Below are 13,424 nucleotides of genomic sequence, written 5' to 3'. Positions count from 1 at the left end.
TAGTGTCTGAGAGTGCAGGCGGCTTGAGGGGCCAGAAGTATTGGAGCCCCTAGAGCTGGAGTTACAGGTAGTTGTGGGCCACCCTAAGTGGGTGCTGGGAACTGAACTCGGGATCCTTTGGAAGGGCAGCAAGTGCTCATAACTGCTGAGTCATCTCTTTTGTTTCTTGGTTGGGTGTTTTGTTTAGTTTTTTGTTTTTTTTGTTTTTTTGTTTTTTGTTTTTTTTCTTTTTTTCAGAGCTGGGGACCGAACTCAGGGCCTTGCACTTGCTAGGCAAGCGCTCTACCACTGAACTAAATCCCCAACCCCTTTTTTGTTGTTGTTGTTGTTGTTGGCTTTTTTTTTTTTTTTTTTTTTTTTTTTGGCTTGGAGACAGAATCTCACATAGCCCAGGCTAGCATGGAATTTGCTTTGCAGCCAAGGATGACCCAGAACTTCTGACTCCTCCTCTCTTCTCTGAGTGGTAGCATTACAGACGTGCATCACTGCATTCTGCCCCTGTTAGAACCCTTGCCTAGCTATGCAGGACTCAAATAGTATGCAAAAGCCAAGAGTGTTTTATTCCGTAGAAGTCTAGCTTGCTGGAGTCTCCAATAACCAAGATGGAGAAGCCCAAATGAGCCCACAGGCCCGATGTCAAGCACATTAGGGGAATTTGGAGTAGGGGAGTGACCTCTATCTTAGTCTGTTGTCTTTATCTCTAGGGACATTCCAGAACCATTCCTGGACACGGGGGTTTGGAAACTGCTGCTGGGGAAGTCTGGAAACCGTTGCAGGGCACCTTCTGATGAGAGGGTAGTGTCTGACTAGCTGCCTGAAGCCTGGGTTTTTTTCAGTAACTGACTTGGGGCTGCCCTGGACTTGCCCTGTTCTTGGAAACCAAGATTTAGGCCTAATCTCCTGGACTGCCAATTTAATAGAAAGAGAGGTGCTCTGGGAAGGGAGCACACCCAAGAACGTGGATGTAACACCTCAAGAAAGGGTGCCCACTGGGGTTGGGGATTTAGCTCAGTGGTAGAGCGCTTGCCTAGCAAGCACAAGGCCCTGGGTTCGGTCCCCAGCTCCGAAAAAAAGAAAAGAAAAAAAAAAAGAAAGAAAGAAAGAAAGGGTGCCCACTCAGCAGTAGCCATAAACACCACTTTCCCGTTATAATTCAAAGGATAGCTTATGAACTTTTTATTTCCTTTTTGATAAATGAGGTTACAGGATGACTCCAGGGGTACCATGGGTAGTTAAGGGGAAACCAACTGCTTTTTTTTCCCTCTTCTTTCCTTTTTTCTTTCTTTCTTTTCTTTTTTTTTTTTTTGGTTTTGGTTTTAGTTTTGATTCTTTGAGACAGGCTTTTTCTGGGTAGCCCTGGCTGTCCTAGAACTTGCTCTGTAGACTGGGCTGGCCTCGAACTCGGAGATCTACCTGCCTCTGCCTTCCAAGTGCCAAGATTAAAGGTGCCTGCCACCACTGCCTGGTTTAAATATTTTATTTTATTATTTTTATATGTGTGTGTTTTGTCTGCATGTGTTTTTGTGTACTATGTACATGCAGTCCCCATGGGGGCCAGAAGAGGGGATCCGACACCTTGGAACTAGAGTTATAGACAATGTGAGCCACCATGTGGATGCTGAGAACTGAATTCAGGGCCTTTGGAAGAACAGTCAGTCCTCTTAACCAATGAGCAGTTTTCCAGCCCCCCAACTACTTTCTCTTTCTTTTTTTAAAAAGATTTATTTGTTTGTTTGTTTGATGTAAGCATGCTGTCATTGTCTTCAGACACACCAGAAGAGGGCATCAGGCCCCATTACAGATGGTTGTGAGCCACCATGTGGGTGCTGGGAATTGAACTCAGGACTCTGGAAGAGCAGTCAGTGCTCTTAACCACTGAGCCATCTCTCCAGCCCCTCCAACTACTTTCTGATTGAACTTGAGGCCTGCTTCACAGAAGGGACCTTGTGCCTAGTACAGATAAACCTGGTCAAAAGCCAGGGCTGGAGAGGTCATAGGTCCCGGCAGGGAATCTACTATTGTTGCATTGCCAAATGGACATGCTGTCACACTGCCTTCCAAATGTTTATGCAACCCACCTCCACCCCCACCCCCAGGGTTTCTCTGTGTAGCCCTAGCTGTCCTAGAACCCCCTTTGTAGACCAGACTTGCCTCTGCCTCCGGAGTGCTGGGGTTAAAGGCGCGGGCCACCACCTGGCTCTGGCTCTAAATGCACCTGAGCTTGGCCAGCAAAGAATGGTCAAGGCTGAGAATCGCAACAGATAAAAGTGCTAAGTACAGCTGACTGTTGAGTGCGCAGCCCTGGATGGGGCGTCTCTATCAGCAGCCCCTCCCCCAAACTTAAGGAACGTCTCGGGAGAGACGATGGGAAGGATTTTAGAGCCAGAGGCTAAGGAAGTGAGCACTGTCAAAGGCTGACTTTTGGATAAGACCCAGCTATTGCTCTCACGGACTCAACCCAGTTCCCATTCCAGCATGGACAGGGGAGGGGCTGACAAGGCTCTGCCCCTAGTCAGGGAGCTCCTGGCAACTGACCGTTGCTGGGGAAGGAAGGGCACGTCAATCTTCTCTGGAGTTGGGGACGCTGGTAGTTCGCTCATGTTTCAGTGAATTAGGTTCGCCGTGCTTCGGTAGATGGCTCCGCATAAATGCCAAGTGGGCAATCCTTAGTAGAATCAGTGAGCTATCCTTAAAATAATAAAAGGACTTGAACTTGGGAGGGGACACGTTGGGAGGAGTCTGTAGGAAAGGGGGTGGGGGAGGCAGGAGATGGATATCATCCAGTTGTGTCGAATACGTGAAGAGGTGGTCTGGACCGGAGAGATGGATCAGTAGTTAGAGAAGCCTCTGCTCTTGCAGAGGACTGGAGTTTAGTTCCCAGCGCCCATGCTGGGTGACCTACTGCCTATAACTTCAGTTTCAGAGGATCTGACACCCTGTTCTGGCCTCCAAGGGCCTGTGCACACATTTGTATGCCTGTGCAAGCACATTCACGATTTAAAAATTAAAAATACATTTTAAGTAAAAAAAAAAAAAAAAAAAGCGACCAAACAAAAACAGAAGCCATTGTGCAACGGGGTTAGGACATCTCTTGTATTATAAAGTGTATTTCTAGCAAAATTTAGAGACAGTTACAGTTTGGGGGACAAGGCACCTGCAAACAAGCCTGACCACCTGAGGTTGATCCCCAGAAACCATATGGTAGAACGAAAGAATCCAGGCCAACAAATGAACACCTTTGTATGGGCTGCACAAACATGCATACATGTGGCATACATGTACACAGACACATACATAAACATTGTAAATTTTTTTGTTTTGTCCTCTGACCTCCATTCATACACCTAGGCATCAGATTCCCTGATACTGGAGTTACATGTGAGCCATTGCTATGTGGGTTCTGAGAACCAAGCCCCAGTCCTCTGGAATAAAGGGCTCTTAACCACTGAGTCATCCCCCCCCCCCCCCATCTGCTCGCCAAGCTTGGAGAGAGCTTTCAGAGCAAGGACGGTCTGGGAGTGGTGAAAGAAATTACTAGGCCAAATCATGGGCACAAACTGATGGCCTGTGTTCTGTTCAAGACAGCCGTCCAGATGGCTCTCTCTTGCAATTTTAAAAACTCAGGAAAGTTCATCTCTTACAGACCAAAAGTCCAGTCTTTTATTTACATATCAATTCAGTCCTTACCATAGGTTCCCTTTTGATTAGCCCATGAATAAGTATCCCATGACACCAACATCTTGATTCTTAGAAAGAGACAGCAAACACTTTAAAAAACAAACAAACAAAAAAAAAAAAAAACAAAAAAAACCCAACCAAACAAACAAAAAAACATTACAAGTGAATTCAGAGACCTGTCTATCTTTGTAAGCACAGACAATAAGCTAGCTGGGTGGGATCTTGCCCTGTGATCACCACTCTCTAAATCTCTCTATTGCCTTCCTTAGTATCTTTCTGACAAGCTGGCTCATAGTGCAGCTGCCTCTGTTCTTTTAGGTCAGTGGAGCCCCTCATATAATAATTCATGTTGCATTCTTATTTTTTTTCATAGTTGAGAAATGATATATATTTTTTTAAATAAGGTGTTCTTTTTTTTTTTGATTTATTTTATTTATTATATATCTAAGTACACTGTAGCTGTCTTCAGATACACCAGAAGAGGGCATCAGATCTCTTTACAGATGGTTGTGAGCCACCATGTGGTTGCTGGGAATTGAACTCATGACCTCTGGAAGAGCAGTTGGGTGCTCTTAACCGCTGAGCCATCTCTCCAGCCCGAAATGATATATTTTTGAACTCAGGCTTTCAGAGTTCTTTCCCTGAAGGTCTTAAGGGCTGTTCTGTAGGTATTCCTGGATTTGTGCTAATCTAATTATCAAGAACTCATTAATCTTCTCAGGGAGAACATTCCCTGGTAACCTTTGCAAGAGAATATTTCCTGAAGAGCAGGAAATAAATTATAATTTTTTTTAAACCAGCAAGGCTCACACCTGTCAACTGTCTACAACTTGTGGAGGCCCACCTCTTGCTGGCTCTGCTATAAGGTTGGGAAATCACGCCACACTGTCTCTTCCAAGGCCGTGCCAGATTCAGCATTCCCTCCCCTCCTCAATATTTTAACATCCTTGTTTGAAAAATCTCTCTGTAAAAGAAATGTTATAAGTCAGCAAGTACAGCTGATTGAGAATTCTTGATTCTCAGAGGCTTCAACCAGAACCCAACATGAGGGGTCCTTTCCCTTCCCGTGTCCCCAGAATCTTCTGTTGGTCTATCCCACCTTTGGGATCAAGTCATTCCCCCTTGTCTGAGTGTGTTTGGTGTGTGTTTGTATGCTTGGTGTGTGCGTATGAGAGAGAGAGAGGTAGGGGGATCATAGGCATGCATCACTATGGTCAGGTAGCATTTTTATTTAGAATATGAAAGAACTAAGGCTTAGAGATAACATGAGTCCTTTGGAACTCCCCTCCCCAATAAGCAGGAACTGGGAGCAGGGGATCCAGTTGGCTCCAGAAGTCTTGGCTTCTCAGTCAGGTGAGGTAGCTCACATCTCTGATTACAGTGCCTCAGAGGCAGGAGCACGGGTTCAAGGATCAGCCTGGGCTACAGAACAAGACACTGGTGGTGAGGGGGGGGGTGTTCCTGTCTTGCTTAAGGCTACAATTATGAGTGCTGACTCTCCCATTTTCATCGTGTAGACACCTCTACTGCAAAGATGGTCAGTGTGCCTAATACCCAGAGAAACTTTGGTATGAAGTATGGCAAATGTCAGGCTCACAGAGAAAGCCAGCATAGTAAGAGCTGTGATGAGGGACTGGAGAGATGGCTCAGTGGTTAGGAACATGTGCTTCTCTTGTAGATGACCCAAGGTTGGCTCTCAGGACCCTTGTTGGGAGATTCACAACCACTTGTAACTTCGGTTCCAGGGAAACCAACACCTTCTTCCAGGCTCCACAAATATGCACACATATGGCATACATGCACGCACACACACACACACACACACACACACACACACACACACACATATAAAAATAGTAAAAATAAATACTTTTTAAAAAGCGAGGGGGGGTGTAGGGAGGGGAGTGGCTGTGATAGGATGCAAGGTGCAGGTTATGGGCAGGCAAAACCAATCTCATGAAAGAAGCCCACAACCGAAATGAAACCTGTGCTCAGACTTGAGTGTGTTGAGCCGGAAGCAGAGCCAACAGGACACTGGCCCTTAAGAGGTGCAAGCATTTTGAGCTGGGAGGAGAGAAAGAAAAAAAGGGCCATGTGATCCAGTTCTTTTTTTTTAAATATTTATTTATTATATAAGTACTCTTGTAGCTGTTTTCAGACACACCAGAGCCATCTCTCCAGCCCCTTTTTAAAATCTTTTTTTTAAAGATTTATTTATTTATTATATATAAGTACACTGTAGCTGTCCTCAGACACACTGAAGAGGGCATCAGATCTCATTACAGATGGTTGTGAGCCACCATGTGGTTGCTGGGATTTGAACTCAGGACCTCTGGAAGAGCAATCAGTGCTCTTAACCACTGAGCCATCTCCGTAGCCCTGTGATCCAGTTTTTAAACATCTGTATTATATGAGAAGAAAATACCAAGGCAGCAGAAATAAAATTACCAGTAGGGGAGAGAGAGAGAGAGAGAGAGAGAGAGAGAGAGAGAGAGAGAGAGAGAGAGAGAGAGAGAGAGAACAAACCAGGTATGCCTTTAATCTCAGCATTAGGAAGGCAGAGACAGGAGGATCCCTGTGAAGTTCGAGGCCAGCCTGGTCTACATAATGAATTCCAAGCCAGCCAGGTCTACATAGTGAGACCCTGTCTAAAGAGAGAAAAAACAGTGGGGAGGAAGGAAAGGAGAGAGAAAAGGAAGTATGGAAGTAAGGAAGGAAAGGAGGGAGGGAGGGGGGAGGAAGGGAGGGAGGGGAAGAAAGAGGTGTGTGTGGGGGGGAGGTCTTGGTTCACTGATGCAGTGTTATGAGCTTCCAAGGAAGGACTGTAGGGAGCTGGACAGGTCACTTGTCCTCTGTGAACCCGGTCCCCCTAAGCTGTGCTGGACCCGGTGGTAACCATGAACTTGGCAAGATGGGATCTCTGTGGATTTTTCTGGGGGTGTCGTTGTTGTTGTTGTTTTCTGAGACAGGGTTTCTTTGTGTGACCCCGGGTGTCCTGGCACTCACTCTCTAGACCAGGTTGACTTGCACTCACAGAGATCCACCTGCCTCTACCTCCTGAGTGCTGGGATTAAAGGCGTGTGCCACCACTGCCTGGCTTTCTGGTTTTCAGGAAAGGCCTTGGTCGTTTTTAGAGGCAGCTCCAGCCTCATCAGGGTGCCAGGCAAGGGCTGGGAAGGGGCGTGTCTCAGGTGCAGAAGTCTTAAGCCACACCCCAAGCTCCTCCCTCACACCTCTCTGGTTCATAAAGGGCCACGGAGAAGCTTAAGTCCTGGTAAGCTGAGAAAACCCTAAGTAACGGACCTGTCTTTGCTGCTTGGCCCTGCCCGGTATACTCACACCTCTAGATACACAGGTGAGTACCACCTCAGCTCGGGAACAGGGGTATGGATGGGTGGTGAATCCGAGCCCCCAGGAGCTCCTGCGGTTACGCCCTTCTAATGAAAGAAAGCCTGCTTCAGGGGACCAAAGCTAAGCTGGGGCGACTGTAGTTGTGTGCCAACCCCCCAAATCCTGCCATAGTGGAATAAGGCAAAAACTGATGAGGGTCCAGGTCTGGGTTTGGAGGGGACAAACCTTAGCTGGAGATGTTGTATGATCTGGGGAAGATGCTGCCACTTCTCACCAGCAAAATCAGGAAGTTAGGGGATAATCTCTTTTTTTTTTTTTTTTTTTTTGTTCTTTTTTTCGGAGCTGGGGACCGAACCCAGGGCCTTGCGCTTCCTAAGTAAGCGCTCTACCACTGAGCTAAATCCCCAGCCCCGGATAATCTCTTTCTTCCTGATAATCTCCACAGTAAGTTTATGGTGGGTCTGGATGGGGTTCCCAGCCTCTTCTACTTTTTGTCCCTATCTATATCCACCCTCCATGCACTTGCTCCGATTTCCAGCCACAACCGCCCCCAAAACTGGAGGGCTCACAGCTTTCAGTCAGGACTTTGTGGGTCACAGAAACTTTACAGGATATTGACTCTTTTCTGGGGGGGCAGCCAGGTGGGCACGAACATTGAAGGAACAGGCTTAGGCAGTGGCTCTCAGCCTGTGGGTCCCAACCCTCACAGGGTTTCATATCAGATATTTACATTGTTAATTCATAACAGTAGCAAAATTACAGTTACAAAGTAGCAGTGAAATAATTTTATGGTTTTGGGTTACTACAACGTGAGGAACTGTGTTAAAGGATGACAGCATTAGGAAGGTCAGGAGCCACTGGCTTGAAACACACAACTGGCCTGTATAGGCCTGTACTTACTATTCAATCCCTACCAGCCTGGTGGACAGAGAGAGCCTAAGTATTATTTGGCTGCAGGGAGAAATTTAGGCCTGGGAGAGTCACTTTTATTTCTCTAGCTCTATACTCCAGGACCATATATATTTATGGTAAATGTATATAAAGTCCATGTAGAGACCCTAGCTCAGTGTAGAGAACCTGCCTAGAATTCCCCAGTGAGGGGCTGGGGCGTGGCTCAGTGGTAGAGCCCCTGCCTAGAATCCCCTAGTGAGGGGCTGGGGGCGTGGCTCAGTGGTAGAGCCCCTGCCTAGAATCCCCCAGTAAGGGGCTGGGGCGTGGCTCAGTGGTAGAGCACCTGCCTAGAATTCCCCAGTGAGGGGCTGGGGCGTGGCTCAGTGGTAGAGCACCTGCCTAGAATCCCCCAGTGAGGGGCTGGGGGCGTGGCTCAGTGGTAGAGCACCTGCCTAGAATTCCCCAGTGAGGGGCTGGGAGTGTTGTTGCTCAGTGGTAGAGCATCTGTCTGGCATCCCCCAGTGAAGGACTGGGGACTTAGCCACAGAACACTTGCCTAACAGGAAGTAGGGCCTAGGTTCCATTCTCCCAGTACAGGGAGCAGGAGCTCAGTAAAATGACACCCTGTCTTCAAACCTAGGATGTGCTCAGCACGTGTACACTGAGGGGTTCAAGTGTGAAGAAGGAATTTACAGAACTCTCTATACTAATCCTTTAGAAAAACATGATCCGAGGAGATAAGGCCAGACCTGCTTTTCTTCCTTAAGCTTCAATCTCATCTTTTCTCTCTCTTTCCCCGTTTGATTGAGTCCACCCTGTCAAAACAACTAAAATAATCCTGTAATTATCCCCGGATTGGATGGGAGGGACTGGCCGGTCAGGTTTCTTTCCTTATTGAACAATGACCCTACCGCCACCCTTAACTTTAGATGCAGAGGGTTTCTTTTTGGAGGCCCTGAGATCTGCCTCAGGGATGAGGAGTCTCCCTAAGACCAAATGTGCGTACTGATCCCCAACACTGAACTGCAGGGATGTCTTAGGGGAAATCTCAAAACAGCTGAGCACAACTCACGAGGCTGAGGCAGGAGGATCAGGAATTCAGGGCCATCCCATGATACAGAACAAGATCTTGTTTCCAAAAGTGGAGGAAGGGAGGGATGGTGACAAGGTGACCCACCATGTGATGGCACTTGTATTCAAACCTGGTGACCTCAATTGATCCCTGGGACCCACACAGTGGTGAGAAGTGACTCCTGTGGATGGGTCCCTGACACCCCTATGTATGCCACATCACGCGTGTGCACACCTGCACACACAAGTAAATGAACAATAATTTTTTTTAAAGGGCTGGAGCTGTAGGCTGATGGCATACAGCAGGAGGCCCTGATAGAAACTCTCAGCACACACACAAAGAATTCTGAAAGTCAAAAGCAGTGACTGGTGACAAGGGGTATTTTTTTTTCTTTTTCTTTTCTTTTTTCTTTTCTTTTTTTTTTTTTTTTTTTCGGAGCTGGGAACCGAACTCAGGGCCTTCTAGGCAAGCGCTCTACCACTGAGCTAAATCCCCAACCCCGACAAGGGGTATTTTACTATCTATTCTATCAATTATCAATGAGCCAATTATCTATCATAATGTCAGTTATGTCATCTGTCATTTATGTGTGTTATGTATCTGTTCTGTCATCTCTTCTATCTATATATCTATTTTATTTATCCACTTATCTGTCCATCTGTCTGTCTGTCCATCCGTCCATCCATCCCTCCAAGCTAGGATCCCATTATAGTCCAGGCTGGCCAAAAACGTAAGCAGTCAAGGGTAATCTCGAACTCGGTAGTGGCATGTACCACCGTACCTGGTTTTATGATGCTGCTACCTAAACCCAGTGCTTCGTACATGCCAGGCAAATGCTCACAATGGTGTTGTGGTCCATGACTATAATCCTAGCCTTCAGGAAGATGAGATAGGAAGACTGCTAGAAGTTAAAGGCCAGCCTGGGCTACATGTGAGTTCTGGGCCAGGCTGGATAACACCCTGAGACTACGATCAGCAGAGTGAGACCTTATTTTTAAAGGAGTCAGGAAAGAGGAGAGAGAGAAAAAAGAAAAAGGAACCTCAATGTTATTATATGTGCTTTGGTGTGTGTGTTACTGAAGATTGACCCTCGGGCATGCGGGTGCTCTACCACTGAGCCACGCCCCCCAGCCCCTCACTGGGGGATTCTAGGCAGGTGCTCTCCCACTGAGCCACGCCCCCCAGCCCCTCACTGGGGGATTCTAGGCAGGGGCTCTATCACTGAGCTATAGTCCCAGACTCTCATTAACAGACATTGCTCAGCCCTGTTCTTATTGTCTGTCTTGAAACAGGGTCTCACTAAGTCACCCATACTGGCCTTGAAATCACTCTGTAGCCCAGGCATACCCTGAATGTGTCCATCCAGGTGTATGGGATGACAGGCTTGCGCCACCAGGCCCAACTCCCTGAAGGAAGGGTGTTGAATGCTTGGCCTATAGTTTTATAGGCAGGGAGAAGTAGAGTATTGTGACTGTCACACCCCAGTGCACACCCCAGTGGGGGCTGCTCCTTCACTCTGCTTCTGCATTGAACCCCAGAGATTAGCTTCCTGGACACCAGAGTGACCCGCCCACCTGGAGTGAGCTGGTGAGCCATCTGTAGATAGTGCTGGGGTTCCTAGGGAACAGCTAAGAGAAGAAGGGAAGGCATGGAGAAAACAGACCCCGGATGTCCCCAAGGGCCAACAACAGGTCACCTACACCTCAATTATCATGTCTCTTTAAAAATGCCACTGTCTTGGGGCTGGGGATTTAGCTCAGTGGTAGAGCGCTTACCTAGGAAGCCCAAGGCCCTGGGTTCGGTCCCCAGCTCCGAAAAAAAGAACCAAAAAAAAAAAAAAAAAAAATGCCACTGTCTCAGCAGAGTGTTGGTGGCGCATGCCTCTAAATCCCAGTGCTAGGGAGGCAGAGGCAGATGGATCTCTGAGTTCGAGGCCAGCCTGGTCTACAGAGTGAGTTCTAATACAACCAGGGCTAAACAGATAAAAACCTATCTAAAAAAAAAAAAAAAAAAAAAGGCCGGGGTTGGGGATTTAGCTCAGTGGTAGAGCGCTTGCCTAGCAAGCGCAAGGCCCTGGGTTCGGTCCCCAGCTCTGAAAAAAAAAAAAAAAGCCACTGTTAAACTAGAGAGATAGTTCAGTGAGCAAAGTGCTTGCCTGCCTTGGAAGGTAGACAGCCTGAGTTTGATTCCTAGAGCCCAGGTAATAAAGCCAGATGTGGGCAATGTTGGGGCTGAGGTAGTCCATGTTTTGCTGGCCAGCCAGCCTTGCCTAGCCTAATCTAATCATTGAGTATCAGGTCCCAGTCAGAGATACTGTATCAACAAAGTTGCCAGCTCCTGAGGAATGACACCCAAGGATGACCTCTGGTCTCCACACGCATGTGAACAAGCAGGCCCACCCAACAATTTGAGTCTGTCTGCCTGGGCTATGTTTGTGAGTTCAAGGCTGGTCTAGATGAAAAGCAAGAAGATTAGGGAAATAGCTCAGCAGTAGAGTACTTGCCAAACCTGTGCGAGACCTCAGGCTCAATCACCAGTATGAACAAAGGAAACACCTGCCAGTCTTTAGGGTGTGCCACCAGCCATTAAATTAAGTCTCTGGATGCAAAGCAGAAACGGAAATGATGATGGTGTGTGTATACATTGTATGTGTGGATATGTGTGTATGTATTATATGTGTGGATATGTGTATGTATTATATGTGTGGATGTGGGTGTATATATTGAATGTGTGGATATGTGTGAATGCATTGTATGTGTGGATATATGTGTATGTATGGTATGTGTGGATATGTGTGTATGTATTATATGTGTGGATATGTGTGTATGTATTGTATGTATGGATATATGTGAATGCATTGTATGTGTGGATATGTGTGTATGTATGGTATGTGTGGATACGTGTGTGTATGTATGTGTGGATATGTGTGTATGTATTGTATTGTGATATGCGTGTGCATGTGTTCTATGTGTATATATGTGCATATATTGTATGTGTGGATGTGTATATGCATTGTATGTGTGGATATGTGTTATGCATTGTATGTGTGGACATTTGTGCATGCATTGTATGTGTGGGGGTGTGTGCATGCATTGTATGTAGATGTGTGTGTGTGTGTACACATTGTATGTGTGGATGTAGACACAGATCTGGACAACCTTGGCCATCAGGCATTGGTGACAGTCCCAAACCTGAGCACAGTTGAAGAGGAGGCAGCTGTGACTGTCCAGTACAAAGCTCAATGCTTGAACCTAGCCAACCTCCCTAAGTGTTGAAATCCCCCTTCACATCCCCATCAGAGCTTCAGTCCCTGCCTTCCTCCCTCCACCACAAGCCTAATTCCACAGAACCGTGTCCAAAGTTCAACAATCAAAAGAGGCAGGACTCAGAGGAGAGAACAAACAGCCTTTTGCTACGGTTGATCCTATTTCCAAGACCAGCCTGACTGGGTGAGATTGGATAGATCCAGATGTGGGGTCTGGGCTGGGTGGGTGGGGTTTCGGAACACAGCCCCAGGAGGGTGAGAGAACGAATGGATAGTTTTTAATGAGCGTCAGATGACCTCCTGTTTAGTGGTTCTCTGAGCATAGAATTCTTTCCCCACCCCCACCTCCACTTTGTTTCTGGATCCGTTATGCAACACAATTGGGAGGGTGTCCTGGGCCTTGAGGGGAGAGGGACTTTGATAGCCACGCCTTTCCTCCAGCCTCACCCTTCACGTTTGTGGTCCACGTGCGGTTAGGCCAAGAAAGGCCACTGCCCTCTCTCCTCAGTGTAGCAAACAAACCCGTGATTGATTCTCTGTCCCGGGATCTCCCGGGCTACAGCTGAATGTTGCTATGACAACGGTAACCTGCTGTGAAAGGGCTTCTAAGGAAGCTGGGCTTCTGCAGTTAGCTTCTCCTGTGGTTCTTAGCCTCAGCTCTAAGCCTCTGAGCAGGCACTCTGACCGAAATGAGAGTATATGGGGGAGTTGGTTGGGGGCCCGCAGGAGCTGGTGTCTCCGATAGACTCAAATCTCAGAACTTACAGATGTAGTTAAACAAAGTGTGGTCTGTAAGCCATGAGTATCCTCCAACCAGGAAAAGGTTCGGAGGCATTAACCCCAGCATTCTGGAGGCAGAGGCAAGAAAACTGAAGGCCAGCAAAACAGCCCAGTGGGTAAAGGTCCTTGCTGCTAAGGCTGAAGACTTAAGTTTGATCCATGGATCCCACAAGATGGAAGGAAAGAACAGACCCCTACAAGTCTTCCGACCTCCGCATGCGCATTATAGCATGCTCGGAAGTGCGCGCGCACACTCAGAAAGCTGAAGGCTAGGAGTCGCAGAGAAAGCTCAGTGGGAAAAGTGCTTGCTGCACAAACACACGGACCTGAGTTTTCATCTCGGGATCCAGAGCTGGGTTGACACAGGCGGATCCTTGGGGCTCACCG

The 13,424-nt window shown here is 47.3% G+C and overlaps 1 protein-coding gene across 1 annotated transcript in view; it reads left to right on the top strand.

Moving 5' to 3' along the window:
• The first annotated feature begins 6,907 nt into the window (after positions 1-6,907).
• The window catches only part of Por (cytochrome p450 oxidoreductase), a 67,979-nt gene continuing 61,462 nt past the window's right edge, over positions 6,908-13,424 (top strand). The window contains exon 1 of the mRNA XM_087578155.1: positions 6,908-7,033. The gene's annotated coding sequence lies outside the window, so the exon portion shown is untranslated. The remainder of the gene's footprint in view (positions 7,034-13,424) is intronic.

The sequence above is a fragment of the Rattus norvegicus genome, chromosome 12 (genome assembly GCF_021556685.1).
Source record: "Rattus norvegicus strain SHRSP/BbbUtx chromosome 12, alternate assembly SHRSP_T2T, whole genome shotgun sequence".
Taxonomy (NCBI): Eukaryota; Metazoa; Chordata; class Mammalia; order Rodentia; family Muridae; genus Rattus; species Rattus norvegicus.
This window is presented reverse-complemented; position numbering and strand designations above follow the sequence as displayed.